At 38.6% G+C, this 14,865-nt stretch overlaps 1 protein-coding gene and 1 pseudogene across 4 annotated transcripts in view; one reads left to right on the forward strand and one right to left on the reverse strand.

The window, feature by feature from the left end:
* The window catches only part of SLC35F4 (solute carrier family 35 member F4), a 437,612-nt gene that overhangs the window by 357,616 nt on the left and 65,131 nt on the right, over window positions 1–14,865 (forward strand). The window lies entirely within an intron of this gene.
* LOC108306223 lies at window positions 5,144–6,854 on the reverse strand (annotated as a pseudogene).

Below are 14,865 nucleotides of genomic sequence, written 5' to 3' on the forward strand. Positions count from 1 at the left end.
TGAAACTTGTGCATGCTTTGTGAAGTTCTTGTGTTGTGTTTTTCAGCTCCATCAATTCACTTACATTCCTCTCTAAGTTGTCTATTCTCGTTAGCATTTCATCAAATCTTTTTTCAGCATTCTTAGTTTCTTTGCATTGGGTTAGAACATGTTCTTTTAGCTCATAGAAGTTTCTTATTACCCACCTTCTGAAGCCTGATTCTGTCAATTCATCACTCTCATTCTCCATCCAGCCTTGTTCCCTTGCTGGTGAGGAGTTGTGATCCCTTGTAGGAGAGGCATTCTGGTTTTGGGTGTTTTCATGCTTTTGCACTGGTTTCTTTTCATCTTTGTGGATTTATCCACCTGTCATCTTTGTAGTTGTTGACTTTCAGATTGGGTCTCTGAGTGGACATCCCATTTGTTGATGATGAAGTTATTTCTGTTTCTTAGTTTTCCTTCTAACAGCCTGGCCCCTGTGCTATAGGACTGCTGAGGTCAACTCCAGGCCCTACTTGCCTGGGGATCACCTGCAGTGGCTGCAGGACAGTAAAGGTTGCTGCCAGTTTGTTATTCTGCTATCTTTGTCCCAGAAGGATACCCACCAAATGTCAGACTGAGCTCTCCTTTATGAGGTGACTCTTTGGATATAAGGGGGTCAGGGAGCTGCTTGAGGAGACAGTCTATCTTGTATAGGAGCTCAAGTGCTGAGCTGTGAGCTCCATTGTTCATTCAGAGCTGCTGGGCAGGGTACGTTTAAGTCTGCTGCAGCAGAACTCATAAACCCCGTTTTTTCCCCCCAGGTGCTCTGTCCTGGGTAGTTAGGGCTTTTTTTATGAGTTTCCGTTGTGCTGCTGCCTTTTTATCGGAGCTGCCCTGCCCAGTGAGGAGGCAGCCTGTCACTGTCTGCCTGCAGAGGCTTTGCTGAGCTGCTGTGGGCTCCACCCAGCTGCTGTGTGAATTTCCCTGCAGTCCTGTTTATACGGGTGTAGTTAGAGCTGCCTCAGCAAAGCTGGCCCACCTCTGGAATGGCGGACTGTCTCTGTAGTGGCGGATTGCCAGAGCAATGGCAGGCTGCCTCAGCAATGGTGGACCACCTCCATAGTGGTGGAGTGCCTCGGTAATGGCAGACACCCCTCCCCCACAGAGCTGGACCTTCCCGGGTTCAGCTATGCTTGCTGTGAAACTCTCAACCCAGAGCATTTCCAATTGCTGTTTTTTTGTGGGGGTGGGACCAGCCAAGCCTGATCACCTGGCTCCCTGCCTTTTATTTTTTTAGTTGAACGGTCAACTCTCTCCCAGGTGTTCCAGTCGCCTGTTGAAAAGGTGCCTGGACCTGTGTGATTTCCCGTGCGGCGACCCACTGCGCTGGCTGAAACAGCGGCACTGAGATTTGTGGTGTTTTTTTTCCTGGACTCTCCTGTCCTGGCTCCCTGTTTCAGTCCCCTTTTTTTTCCCATTTATTTATTTTATTGCATTTTAGGTTTTGGGGTACATGTGAAGAACATGCAAGATTGTTGCATAGGTACACATGTGGCAGTGTGATTTGCTGCCTTCCTCCCCATCACCTACATCTGGCATCTCTCCCCTTGCTATCTCTCCCCAACTCCCCACCCTCCACCGTCCCTCCCCTATTTCCCCCCAACTGACCCCAGTGTGTAGTGCTCCCCTCCCTGTGTCCATGTGTTCTCATTGTTCAACACCCACCTATGAGTGAGAACATGTGGTGTTTGATCTTCTGCTCTTCTGTCAGTTTGCTGAGAATGATGGTTTCCAGGTTCATCCATGTCCCTACAAAGGACACAAACTCACCATTTTTGATGGCTGCATAATATTCCTTGGTGTATACATGCCACATTTTCCCTGTCCAGACTATCATCGATGGGCATTTGGGTTTGTTCCAGGTCTTTGCTATTGTAAACAGTGCTGCAATGAACATTCGTGTGCTCGTGTCCTTATAGTAGAACGATTTATAATCCTTTGGATATATACCCAGTAATGGGATTGCTGGGTCAAGTGGAATTTCTATTTCTAGATCCTTGAGGAATCGCCACACTGTCTTCCACAATGGTTGAACTAATTTACACTCCCACCAACAGTGTAAAAGTGTTCCTGTTTCTCCACATCCTCTCCAGCATCTGTTGTCTCCAGATTTTTTAATGATCGCCATTCTAACTGGCGTAAGATGGTATCTCAATGTTGTTTAGATTTGCATTTCTCTGATGTCAGTCCCCTTTTTAATCAGATGAGTGGGCAACTCTGCCTTCCCGGAGCTCCAATCACCAGCTAAAATGGTGCCCAGACCCATGTATTTTGTACGGAGAACCGCCACCCCGGGGTGCCGGCAAAGCAGCTGCGCGTGCCAAACCATCCGCGCTGGTGACCCGTGGGGCTCCTCCACCTGGGAATCTCCTAGTCTGTGGGCAATAAAAATCCATCTGGAAATGTGCTGTCCACTCACCCTCTGCACTTTCACCGGGAGCTGCAATCCTGTGCTGCTCCTTGTTGGCCATCTGGGATCCAACCTCCCTCATCTTCTATTCTTTTTCCTTCATTTTGTTTTTATTATAGCATGTGTGCTTAATTTACAGCAAGCAGAAAATAATCTGGGTCCTGTTTCGATCCAAACATTTGAGTTTTAAAGGTTGTACATAATATCTGTTAAAAAGAATGTACAAAAATACCTTTTTAGAAGCTTCTATAAGAAAGAAAATACAAAGTTTAACCCCACAACTTTCCCGTTTGCTAGAACTGCAAACTACTGCTATAGTTTTAAATAGACATTTTTGTTTTTTAAACTATACATCCAGGAAAATGTTTTAAAAATTAAAGAAACATGCATACAAATGATTGCATAGCAGAACATGAACATTAAGTGCAAACAGTAAAGAAATGAAAGTTAGAAATATCATCAAATATACAAAGGTTCTAGAATCAATCCTTTAAACACATTCCACAGTGTTTCAGAACCATTGTCTTGTTCTTTGTAGGCGAAGCCTAGATTACTAAAACCAAAACTGAAAAAAAGTAATCCTCTGAAAGGAATCATTCTTCTGTAATGATTCTTTCTTATATCTGTAAGCAAGCAATCTGAGATTTTTTTTAAATGCTAGCTTTTTATTCGGAAATGAGATTGGACATTTCAAATCATTTTTGTCCCCAAAATGATCTTTCAGAGAAGTACTAGAAATTAAAAATGGTTAAGGGTATTATGTCTTTATTTTTAGTCAGGTACTACATTGATAATCAAAAACTCAGAAGATGTCACTCTTGCTTAAAACTGACTAATCCTCTTTCCAAAATTACTTTAAATTTCATGGTACCACAGAATCACATGGAATGAGTGCTGTCTTTCAACTTGCCTCATATTAAATCAACTGAGGTATGAAAAGCTAACTTCCCTCATAAGGAGGCAGGAAAATTTTGATACAAATTCACAGGCTAACTTTGAAGAATCTGTTGCCACTCCTAGAAGATTTCTTGGGTGAAATAATTCCTCAACTCAAGACAACAAGATCCAAACTGAGAAAACTTTATACTCAGTATCCCCATGTAGAAAATATAACCAGAGTTATGTATCTAATTTTTAACTATACAATGGGGTAAAGAAACTTTGGGACAAACTTCACGTTATGTTTTCTAGAAAGCCACCTGAACAAAATGATAATTCATTCACTGTTAAACCTTTTCATTCTGGACTGAGGTCATGAACAAAATGATGATTCATTCACCATTAAACTTTTTCATCCTGGACTGAGGTCATGATGATTCTGTTCCTTAACATGTAAGAAAGAATTCCCTGTGCCAAGGAAGCTGAAAGAAGTTAAGTGTTAGAAATTGATCATTAATATATACTGAGTGCTCTTATTCTAAATCATTGAAGTATCCTAATAAATGACTTTCCAAATTCAAAAAAAATATGCATAGGCTAAGTGCTGTAAGCAGTAAAATTTCAGTGTTTTTACACTATGCACACACACAAAACTTGTTTCCAACAGCAGTAAGAAAACTAAGCAACAATATGGTCAACAGTGCTCCTTAACCTTTAGAATAACTACATAAGAACACTCTTTTTTCCTTAAAATTATTTTTGCCATTTTAAGGTGAGTTTTTGTGATGTTTTCTATGTTCCACATCTTCATAGGAACCAGAAAAAAGCAGTGAAGCCTCCATGCTTCAGTCAAAAACTCAATCTCCCTGAAAATACCATGTAACCCAGTTGGCATAATTTCCCAAGACAGTGTGGTTTACAAAAGAACTAATCCACACTGCATCGTAAATAATTATCATGGGCCTAGACATCTTGACAAGACATAAAGGTCCGCCCTGAACCTAAATGTGTCAGAGCAGTCAGTGTTGTACCATAGCTACTGCTTCACTTTTGTGTCATTCTTATTAGCAAACTTCATTTCTAGATTAATGGTTCTACCAAATACAAATATGAAAGTTTACTTTTAATAAAAGAATGTTGCAAATTATGGTCACCCACATCTTTTCACAAAGTACTTCAAGCATTAAAAAAAAATGATAATCTTTACAAAAATATACAGAGACACCACAAATTGGTAGCTGTCCATAGCATTAAACAAACTGGACTCTTATTTTAAAATATTTTTTTATTTTTTGTTTTTCCATAGGTTCTTAGGGTACAGGTGGTATTTGGTTACGTACGTTTTATTATTATTTTATGATTATATTTTAAGTCCTGGGGTACATGTGCAGAATGTTCAGGTTTGTTACATAGGTATACATGGGCCATGGTGGTTTGCTGCACCCATCAACCAGTCATCTACTTCAGGTATTTTTCCTAATGTTATCCCTCCCCTACCCCCCACCTACCAACAGGTCCCAGTGTGTGATGTTCCCCTTCCTGTGTCCATGCATTCTCATTGTTCAACTCCCACTCATGAGTGAGAACATGTGATGTTTGCTTTTCTGTTCTTTTGTTAGTTTGCGGGACATGGATGAAGCTGGAAACAAACTGGACTCTTAAGAGTGGCTTCTCAACAGCATATCATTTTAATTGTGACTATTGCCTGGTACAGAGAAAACTAACAAGTATTGTTTTAAGCATCATTGTAACACTGTATTCCTGATAATTTAAGTAAACAAAACTGTGAGTAAATGAATGATATACTCCTAAAAATCATCATGATTTATATTGTCAGTGGCCATTGAACATAGGATTAGTCCAAGACCTTGATACAGATTTTGACCTAGACCTAAACTGTGATTTTGACTGAGATTAGCATCTTGGTGGTTCTTCTTTCCCTAATTCCTTTTCATATCTTGAGCAAGACTTGTAATGTGTTTTGGAATCTGTTTTAGAGGTGCCTCTATTTTTGGTGTGAGATGCAGATGTAGAATGTGATTTAGCCTTCATTTCTTACTTGGTCTGGGATGTGGACTGTGATCTTGAATTGGATTTAGATCTTGAAAAGGATCAATTTCAGTGTTTGAATCTATCATACTTGGAATGGCTTCTGCTACGTGTGGTCTCTCAGTTGCTCTACTGTTTCTAGGACTATGTGATCTTCTATAGCTGTAATCAGAAGACTGACTTCTTGATCTCCTTCTTACACAACTTTGGCTTCTAGAATGTCTGTATCTGTCATAATCATCACAGCATGAAGAACTATACACATTTCTCCCTTCCTTGGCTTTCATCTTATTTGGTGTCTTCTGATCCCCCTAGAAAAACTGTATTTCAGTCTGCCATCCACAAATCTACTTTCTGTCCAAATTATGTAAAGCATCTTCAGCATCACGAACATCCTCAAATTGAACATAAGCAAATCCTCTTGGATGGCGAATGTAGAAATCAAATGGAACATACACATCAACTATAGGACCATAACGACCAAGTTCATGCTGTAAATCTTCACACCTGGTGTCATTGGCCATGTTCCTGTAAAACACAGATGTGTTCCAGAATGCTAGCAGCAGAGCATGGCGGTGGCATGAGTCTCAGCCCAGGGCACTAACAGTCTCAGCAAACCAGCTGCAGCTCTGGCGGCCGATCCTCCACTCCCACCTCTCATCTATAATCTTGCGATTCCAATCTCTCATTCATGCTCCTGAGCTTTGTCCCTGCTTCCTGGGTTCCTGCCCTATGTGCCCACATATCTAGCAACTGTACAGATCTATGTGTGTTGATCTTCAATAAATTGATGTATATATAGTGATAATGCCTGTGATCATTCTATGAGAAAACTGTTTCTTTTCTATTTATGCACACATTTTAATTTTGAACTTTCTATATGGTACAACTAAAGTTGTGCCTTCATTAAAGTCAACATATACCATAGCATCACAGTCTTCTCATGTGATTTCTCATCACAGTTTTCTCAACATTTTTCTGGAAGATAATATTGCATGTTTTTCCTCCTTCTAGTTGCACCATGGAAATTCTGTGCCTCAGTCACATTTACATTTATATATATCTTTAGAAAGGCAGTGCTTCAGTCCAGCAACTCTGCTGCACTTTAAGTGGAAAACAGCCTTGATTCTCCTTTCATTTGTCATAGTTTCCCACTGTGCCTAACAATTGATTTAAAAAAAAAAAATTTAGTGGAGGTCAAACATTGTTTCCATGTGGAGCAAATGGTTTCCTGGGGAGAAAACAAACCAGTCCTTGTAGCTTTCAGCAGTGTTCCCAGAACAGCAGCTAGACACCAGCCATAGTGGAGTGTGTGCTACAGAACAGGAGACTTAAAACGAATTCAGAGGAAGCACTGAGAACAAGACAAATCATGTCAAAAGATGATGAAACGTTCTCCAAGAGTGGTGCTCTTAGCATCTGACAGTGTCTCGGAACAATGCTAACCTGTATCCGATGGTAACTGCTGTTTTCCTGGGCACTTGCCCTTCTCCATGTGGTGGTTTTTATGCTTCTTATACTCACTGTTATCATTACTGTTTATTCTCAGGGGAAATCCATGAGATATAGCTGAAATGACCTGTTGCCTAAATATGATTTTTACTTACACAATTGGCAGTTTTGAAATGAAAACTATGTTAGGGAAATTTGTCAGAGTCCCTAAAGGAGAATTTTTTTTTTAAAGTTGCTTTGATTTGACTTGTTGACATATCAGGTAGTTTATTTGGAGTCCAAACTCTTGTTATTGTGTTTAAGGGATTTCTGTGTCTTTGACTTTGCTAATATTTCAGTAATTTATTTAGATGCTGTTCTCCAAAACTGTATGTAGACAAGGAAATGACATAAAGAAAGAATTCCATATAAGAGTCAAGCATTTGAGGAAATAAAGGAACATAAAAGGAATTGATTAAAATTTATGTTTTTCTACATAGGTGAATTGAGACCTTTATCAGCCTAATGGAAATTCCAACTGAGCTGAGGTTGAGCCCAATTCTAAAGATTGAAGGGGAAAACAGCAACATTGGGATGAAACTGTCAGTTCTTTTGACTCAGAGACATTGACTAACATTCAGTCTTAAAGATTAAAACATTGAAGGCTTAAAAACAAGGAAGGAAATAAATTTCCCTTTTTCAGAAACACTATCATTCACTTGTTTAAACATTAGTTTTCATAAATTGATAACATTTTTACTTAATGCAGCAGCAAGCTAGAATTACTTTTACTGTAAGTAGTTTTATGAATATTGATTTCAAGAATGAGCAGTCAGGCAGTATCTATTACATTATTTCTTTTATGATGAATGATAATAAACCAATCAGGTCAAAAGCCCAGAATAGCTATGTGAATTTTTAACTAAATAATGCTTCTTTCTAAAAATGCAGTTGAATTATTTAAAGTAAGTACAATTTCATAAGCAATTAGATAACAAAGTTTTGCTTAGACCTGGTCCAAGGAATAAATGCCTTTGCTAGACAGCTTATTAACCACTAGTGCTTGATTCTCAGATGAATGCTTGCAATAGGGACTGGCAGGTTAGGAATTCTTCCTCAATCTTGTTTCTATATTCTAAATATATATACCAAACCCATTTTTGAGACTGCAAAGCTAAATGCCACTCTGGGCTATGTCCAAATGATCATAAAATATAAAATACTTGCACCCCAAATAAGGGGACTTTATGTTATGTTCATCTTAACACAAGTTACACCATCTGAAGTCTTCTATTACTTCTAGTTGGCAAGGCTGAAAAAATGAACATATTGTTGCAATGTAAAATGTGAACTTAATATACAAAATCGTGTGTTGCCTTTGCCCCTGGATAGACTTGTGAATTTCATTTATTGGAATTACTATAAACCAGGAAAGAGAAGTAGGAGCATGTGAGGGCTACAGTGCCACATTGTCCCTTCCCTTTAACCAGGAACTCACATCCAGTAAATAAAACCTCAGATTTTCCTCAAAAAAAAAAAAAACTTTTCAAAAGGGAAAACTCTGCACACCCCCTTAGAAATACCACTCTACTAATTATCAGTCATTACCATTTTGAATTTCTTCTTCAACTTTATGTTAACCAAACTTGGTAATGCCACACTTTGATGTTCTTGCCTGAGAATGTTTTAGTTTGAAGATGATTGATTGCACCTCCATTTCCTAATCCACAAATACTTCAGGTTTCTGATATTTTAAATGAGAGAATCTCTAAACTTCCATCCAACTCTAATAGTTTTTTTTTTTTTTTTTTTTTTTTTTTTTTTTTTTTTTTTTTTTTTTTTTTTTTTTTTTTTTTTGAACTTATTGCATGCTATCAAGTTCTGGTTCTTGAACTTTTGGGGGGACATGGATTCCTTGTTCAGTATGCAATTTAAGTTATGGAACATCTCTGCAGTAATATGCACATACAAAAAATTTTTGATATAGTTTTACAGTATTTTGGAACCTTCTGAAGCCCCCAGATGTCCCTGGACCCCAGGTAAAGAGCTCCCACCAGAGCATATACATCTTCCCATTTGTGAGTTGTAAAGAAAAAAGACACTGCTGATGCTTTCTACATGACTGGATTTTTTAAATGTCAAATACACAAGTCTTTTGACATTTTATTTTAAAATCTTGGTCATGTGATCAATTTGTTTTACTCCTGTACTAATAATACATCCTAAATATCAGCTGAAAACACTTAGGGCTAGTTTTAAAATCTTCTCTCAGATCCCACTTGATATGACTTTATTACTGAAATGAAAAAAGAAAATAACTCTCATCACAAGACACCATCATTACTTACCCCAAGGACAAACCAACTCTAGTGCATTTAGATGACATCTTTAAAGTCTCTTCTGTTGCCTACATATCGGGTCAGAGTTTTTTTCCTTCTTTGAATAACAAACAATTTTTGAAAAACAAAACTAAAAGCTAAACTATCACAATCTGTAAATGGCATGCAATATGTCCCAGGTTCCCTATTAATTTCTTGGCTAACTCCTCCTCTGTGTTCCTGCTTATGCATCACTTCCCTACAAAAGCTTGCTTGAGCCTCCAGCCGGGTTAAGTGCCTCTGCCATGGTTCATACAGACCCATTCTACCCCTCCTAGCATACTGCTTAAATATACTATTGCAATTGCCTGTTTTCTGATCTGTATTTCCCTAAAGTCTTTAAACCCTGTGAGGTGAGGGTCATCATTATTCACAGCTATTTTATGAGCACCTAAGATAGTGCCTAGCACATGCAGGGTATTGAGTAAATGTTTACTGGGTGAGCGAATAAACAAATGCATGTAGTGTATATAAAGGTATCTCTGATTTGGCAGCTATGTCATTTTTTTTTCCTTTTTAAGAATAAATGACCATCATTCTCAGCAACAAGAACAGAAAACAAAACACCACATGTTCTCACTCATAAGTGGGTGTTGAACAATGAGAACACATGAACATAGGGAGGGGAACATCATGCACAGGGGTCTGTTGGAGGGTGGGGAGCTAGGGGAGGAAAGGCAGGTGGTGAGGGGATAGGGGAGGGAGAGCATTAGGAAAAATACCTAATGTAGATGACGGGGTAATGAATGCAGCAAACCACCATGGCACTTGTATACCTATGTAACCTGCATGTTGTGCACATGTACCCCAGAACTTAAAGTATAATAATAAATGAATAAATGCAGTTAATCTGAGCTCAGATTTCCAATATGGGGTTTCCTTATTAATGGGAAAGAGTCATCTATAAATCATCATCCAAAAGCTAAGCCTCAAATTATCTGATTTAACATTCACACTATTTTTGGAAAACAAAACCACGTTTTCATAATGTATAATGCAGTGTCTGTGGCTCTTATTGAGGAAGGGGACGGGGAGAGGGAGAAGAGGGGCTAAGGTGTAGTCAGCTATAGCCAGGAGAAGAGTGGAGGAGGCTGACCCACAATGTCAAGGGATGACCAAAAGGGAATTTAGTCCTTGTTTAAGATGAAGATGGGGCTGTGGTTATTGGGTAGAGGGACCTTGCAAGCTATATGGGCAAGGAGAGGCAGGGAAGCAAGGATGCTCTAAAGCAACAAGTAAAGGGAACAGACAGAAAAAGAGTGGAATTCAAAGTGAACAGGCAATGATGGAGACAGTAGACAGTAAAGAGGTGGAGCCTGGAGAAAATCCCAAATGCTCTGGGAAGACCCAACCAGCCTACCAGATTCATCCACTTCCCTAGAAGGCTGATCCTCAGGAGATATTTAACTTCGTCAATCTTGTTAGGGAATTCTCAGTATTTTTCACTGAGAGGCGCAAGAATCCTCTTGTTGTGCTTTTCTCTAAGGGAGTATGTACATCACAGAGTTCAAACATTCACACCTTTGATTGTAACCCAAGGGGGCTGTTAATCATCACAATTTAATATATAAGTCTTGTAACACATTTGACATCAAACTAGCCAGTGTGCAAGGGTCAGTTTCCCCTTTATAATTCTAGAAAATTATACTCTTCAACCACACTAAGGTGGTACATGTTCTGAGAATTCTGTTGGTTGATGTCCTCTAAGTGGACCAAGAGAAATACTACTTAAATAAGAGAATAGGTATGAAGTTTCAGATTAAGAAGCTGAAAAAGTTCTGGAGATGGATGGTGGCGATGGTTGAGCTCCCATATGAATGTACTTAATTCAGCTGGACTTTACACTTAAGTTAAAATGAGGAATTTTATGTTATGTAGTTTGCCACAATAAAAACATAAGAGAATAGCAATAAGAGCTTGATATGAGGAAATGGTAGTTATTTTCCAATTTCATTTGTAGAAAATCAAGAGACATATGACAAAAAAATCTAGAATCAGGTGCTCAGTTAGTAGTGGTTAAACCAGCCATTGAGCCCTGGGAATCCTAATATCTGGTATAAGGTTCTGTTCAGGCAAAGCTCCAAATGTAACCCTCTATCTCATCTGTATGCATAACTGAGGTTCTAAAAGCCTCATAATGTTGTTTTGTAAAGACGATTAATTTCACACTGTGTGCTATGGATTTTAAAAACTATGTCCTTTGATAAAAGCCAGTGCATAAGTTTATCACATAACCTATTGAAATTTCTCTCAAAACTACACTCCTTAAAGCAGTAGTTAACAATGAAGATTATGAGCAGAGCAGTATTTTTTTTTTAAAGAAAATGTCAGAAAAGCTCCAAATCTAGCCCTCTATTCCATCTCTATGATGAACCGAGGTTCTAAAAGCCTCAGTATTATTTTGTAAAGATGATCAATTTCACATTGTGTGTCATGGATTTTTTAAACTATGTTCTTTGGTAAAAGCTAGTACATAAGTTTAATTTATCACATAACCTATTGAAATTTCTCTTGGAAAATACACTCCTTAAAGTAGCCGTTAACAATGAAGAATGTGAGCAGTTGTTTTTTGTTTTTTTTTTTTTTTTTTTTTTTTTTTTTTTTTTTTTTTTTTTTTTTTTTGTTCTTTCAGGGATTCTCTTAGATCTTTTGCTACAGGGAAGGTTCCAAATGCATTGATATTTCCTGGAAATATCTTGTCCTGTGCCTCAGTATAATTCTGAGAAACTTTTTCTTAGTGACATGTTCTTTCTTAGTGAAATTTCTTTAGTGAAATTGTCGTGGCAATGCTTAGGAAAGTGACATTTTAAAGAAAGTGAGGATGAAGAATCATACTGGTTTCACAAAGTTTAGGATTTTAACTTGTACTTAGCTGGGAAGAGAGCTCTACTTGGTATTCAGTCACAGGGTCCTCATAAAATTTTAAAAGTTTAGACTGAAATTTTCATAGAGTTTCTGGTCCCACCTTCTTATTTTATGGATGAGAACACTCAAATCTAAACAATTTAAGTGACATCCCAAGGTCACGCAGCTTTCTCCCTACATGTTGTGTTACAAACCCCTCATATGCACTTGCTTAGAACAGGAACCAAGCTCTCTCCATGGCTGGCATACCACCCAGAAGGCTTTATGGGAAGCTGTCTCATCTGAAATCTCAAAGCCACCATTCCCAGTTGCCCCCTCAAAGAGCTGTAGAGCTCATCTGCAATTTCCCTCTACTGCGACAGCTCAGCCCTGCACTAAAACAGTTGCCTGAGGTGGAATGGTCACACGCGCACACACACACACACACACACACACACACACACACACACACACATCTCCTTTTAAGTCTTTTTTACTTACAATTCTTTTTCAACTTGTTCTTAGTTATGATTAAAAATCTGTTTTCTTATCCTTTGAGAAATAACAACTTTACTCATGAAAGCTCACCATGTATCAGCTTAAAGAATTATTTGTAGTTGTTGATAAACAAAAGATGAATGCTAATTATTACCTGTATCAAAGAAGTCTGTTCTAGGATTTAAAGAAAATTAGACAGAATAAATATCCAGGGCACCAACACTGAGAGTTTTTGGAAATACACAGAAATTTCCCTGAAGATCCCCTCCAGTAATTACCGACAACTTTTTCTTCCTCCTTAAATTAAATCTGCTTTTCCTCAACCACTAACTGTCAAAATAAATATGAAACTGTTTTTATTCAATATTTTCTTGTTTTACTTAATGACTGATTTCATTTTATGTGTTTCCCTACTGCAAATATACGGGGTTTTTTTTAGCAGTAATGGGATGTTAGTACCAACCTGCAGCCAAACCACGATTTATAACTTTGTTTATGTAGGGAAATGCATCTAGAGATGGAAAAACACCAGTTTATAAGTCAGAAACTGCCTATAGTATATGCCCTGAGTTTAAGTAAAATTCAGTCTGTATTTTTTGAGAGGCTTCTAGGTAAAAAGGCACCAGTCCAGGATTTATAATGTTCTGCAGATAAAATACTTAATAACTCAAAGATACATTACATCATCTACTCCTTACAACAACTTTACTAGACAGATATTACTTTCCTCCTTGCCAATAAAGAAACTGAGGCTTGGAGAGGAAAGATAACTTGCTTAAGAGCACAATCCTAGTGAGAGGAAGAGCTGTCATTCTCTCCCAGGTCACCTGACTCCCAAGTCTGGGCTCCTCCAGCTGTTCTGTGGTGCAGCAGTTATGCCCTAAGGAGACCACGCAGGAAGTCAAGCTATGTTTTCAAAAGTCTTTGGAAGCTACGTATCAGAAGCTTCTGGGGAAAATAGGAATTTGTGCTGGATCTCAGGTAGAAAAATGTTTGCCCAAACTATTGCTGCCTTCGAAATACCTCTGAGAGAAAGCTATCCCAAATTATTAAGAAATTGAGAAGTATCATTGGAACAACTGCAACTCCAGGAGGATAGGGTGACTGATGCTTGTGACTGTGAGTGGCCCGTTGTTGGGGGAGGGCAGGGGACAGAGAGAGGAGCACAGACTGCCATCTTCTCAGGGGAGTATATGACAGGCTCTCCTTTGCCATCAATAAGACTTCTCCTTTATCAACATCAAGCCCCAGATATTTCACTTTGATATAAACTCCTCATGGAGTCAGACACACAATAAATTATATAGATGCTCTAGTAAGATTTGCTTAAAAGTGTTGATAAGCCAAATCTATTACATACACCTGCTAATCAGACCAACTCGGCATGTCTATTAATGGTCTCCATCCAGAAGGAGGAAACTCGGGCAGCTTCCCAAGATAGTAAGCAGTTGTTCTCAACTCTCCCATAGGACAGAGAAGCAGGGAGTCCAAAACAACCCAGCCCCTGCTGCACAGATCTTAAATATAATAGCTCCTTAGAGTTAATGGCATGCGGTGCTCATGAAAGATCTAAAAGTTACCATCAGTACAGTCTCCATCCCATGCTCACATCTCAAAGATGCAAATGTGAGGCAGCTCTTGATGCATCTGGAGTTTATTGACTTTCCTGCTAATTACCCAATTTCTCAAGTATTTGTTGAATATTTAGTGTGTTCCCAACATTCTTTCATGGAGGCATAAGAGATTCAAAATTAGTCCTTGTCCTTAATTACAGTATTGCTAATCTTGTTCATTTATTCATTTAGTCACTTAAATATTTCTTGAGCATTTGTAGTTAGAAATGATAAGACATATGCACATTAAAGTTACTAAACACAGTAGAGTATAATTAGATGTTATCTTTAGTTTCTCCCCAAGGGTCAGAGAGCTCAACAAATGCTCATGAAAAGCTATTAAGTGCCAATAATGGAGACACAGAAATAGCCAAGACAGAGCCCTGACTATTAAGCTCACAGCCAGGAAGAAAAATAAATAAATCAAAAATTACAGTAGAATATGGTGTAGTTAGGTAAGTGCAGTGTGCACAGAGGAGGGCAAATGGCCAAGGAATGCCCCTATGGGTAAGTGACACTTGAACTGAGTTTTGAAGCTTGAATATGAGTTCATACAATGTTGGCCCAACTGCTGAATGGGGAGAAGCAGTCATGAACCAGGCTAGCAAAAAAGGCAGGCATGAGACTTGAGATTTGCCTGTAATAGCGTGGGGCATTACGGCTCCCTCCTCTCTAACTGCTCCCACTAATGTCAGCTCCTTCCCCAAACCTCTGTTTTTTTTGTGTGTGTTTTTTTTTTTTT

The sequence above is a fragment of the Cebus imitator genome, unplaced genomic scaffold (genome assembly GCF_001604975.1).
Source record: "Cebus imitator isolate Cc_AM_T3 unplaced genomic scaffold, Cebus_imitator-1.0 Scaffold70, whole genome shotgun sequence".
Taxonomy (NCBI): Eukaryota; Metazoa; Chordata; class Mammalia; order Primates; family Cebidae; genus Cebus; species Cebus imitator.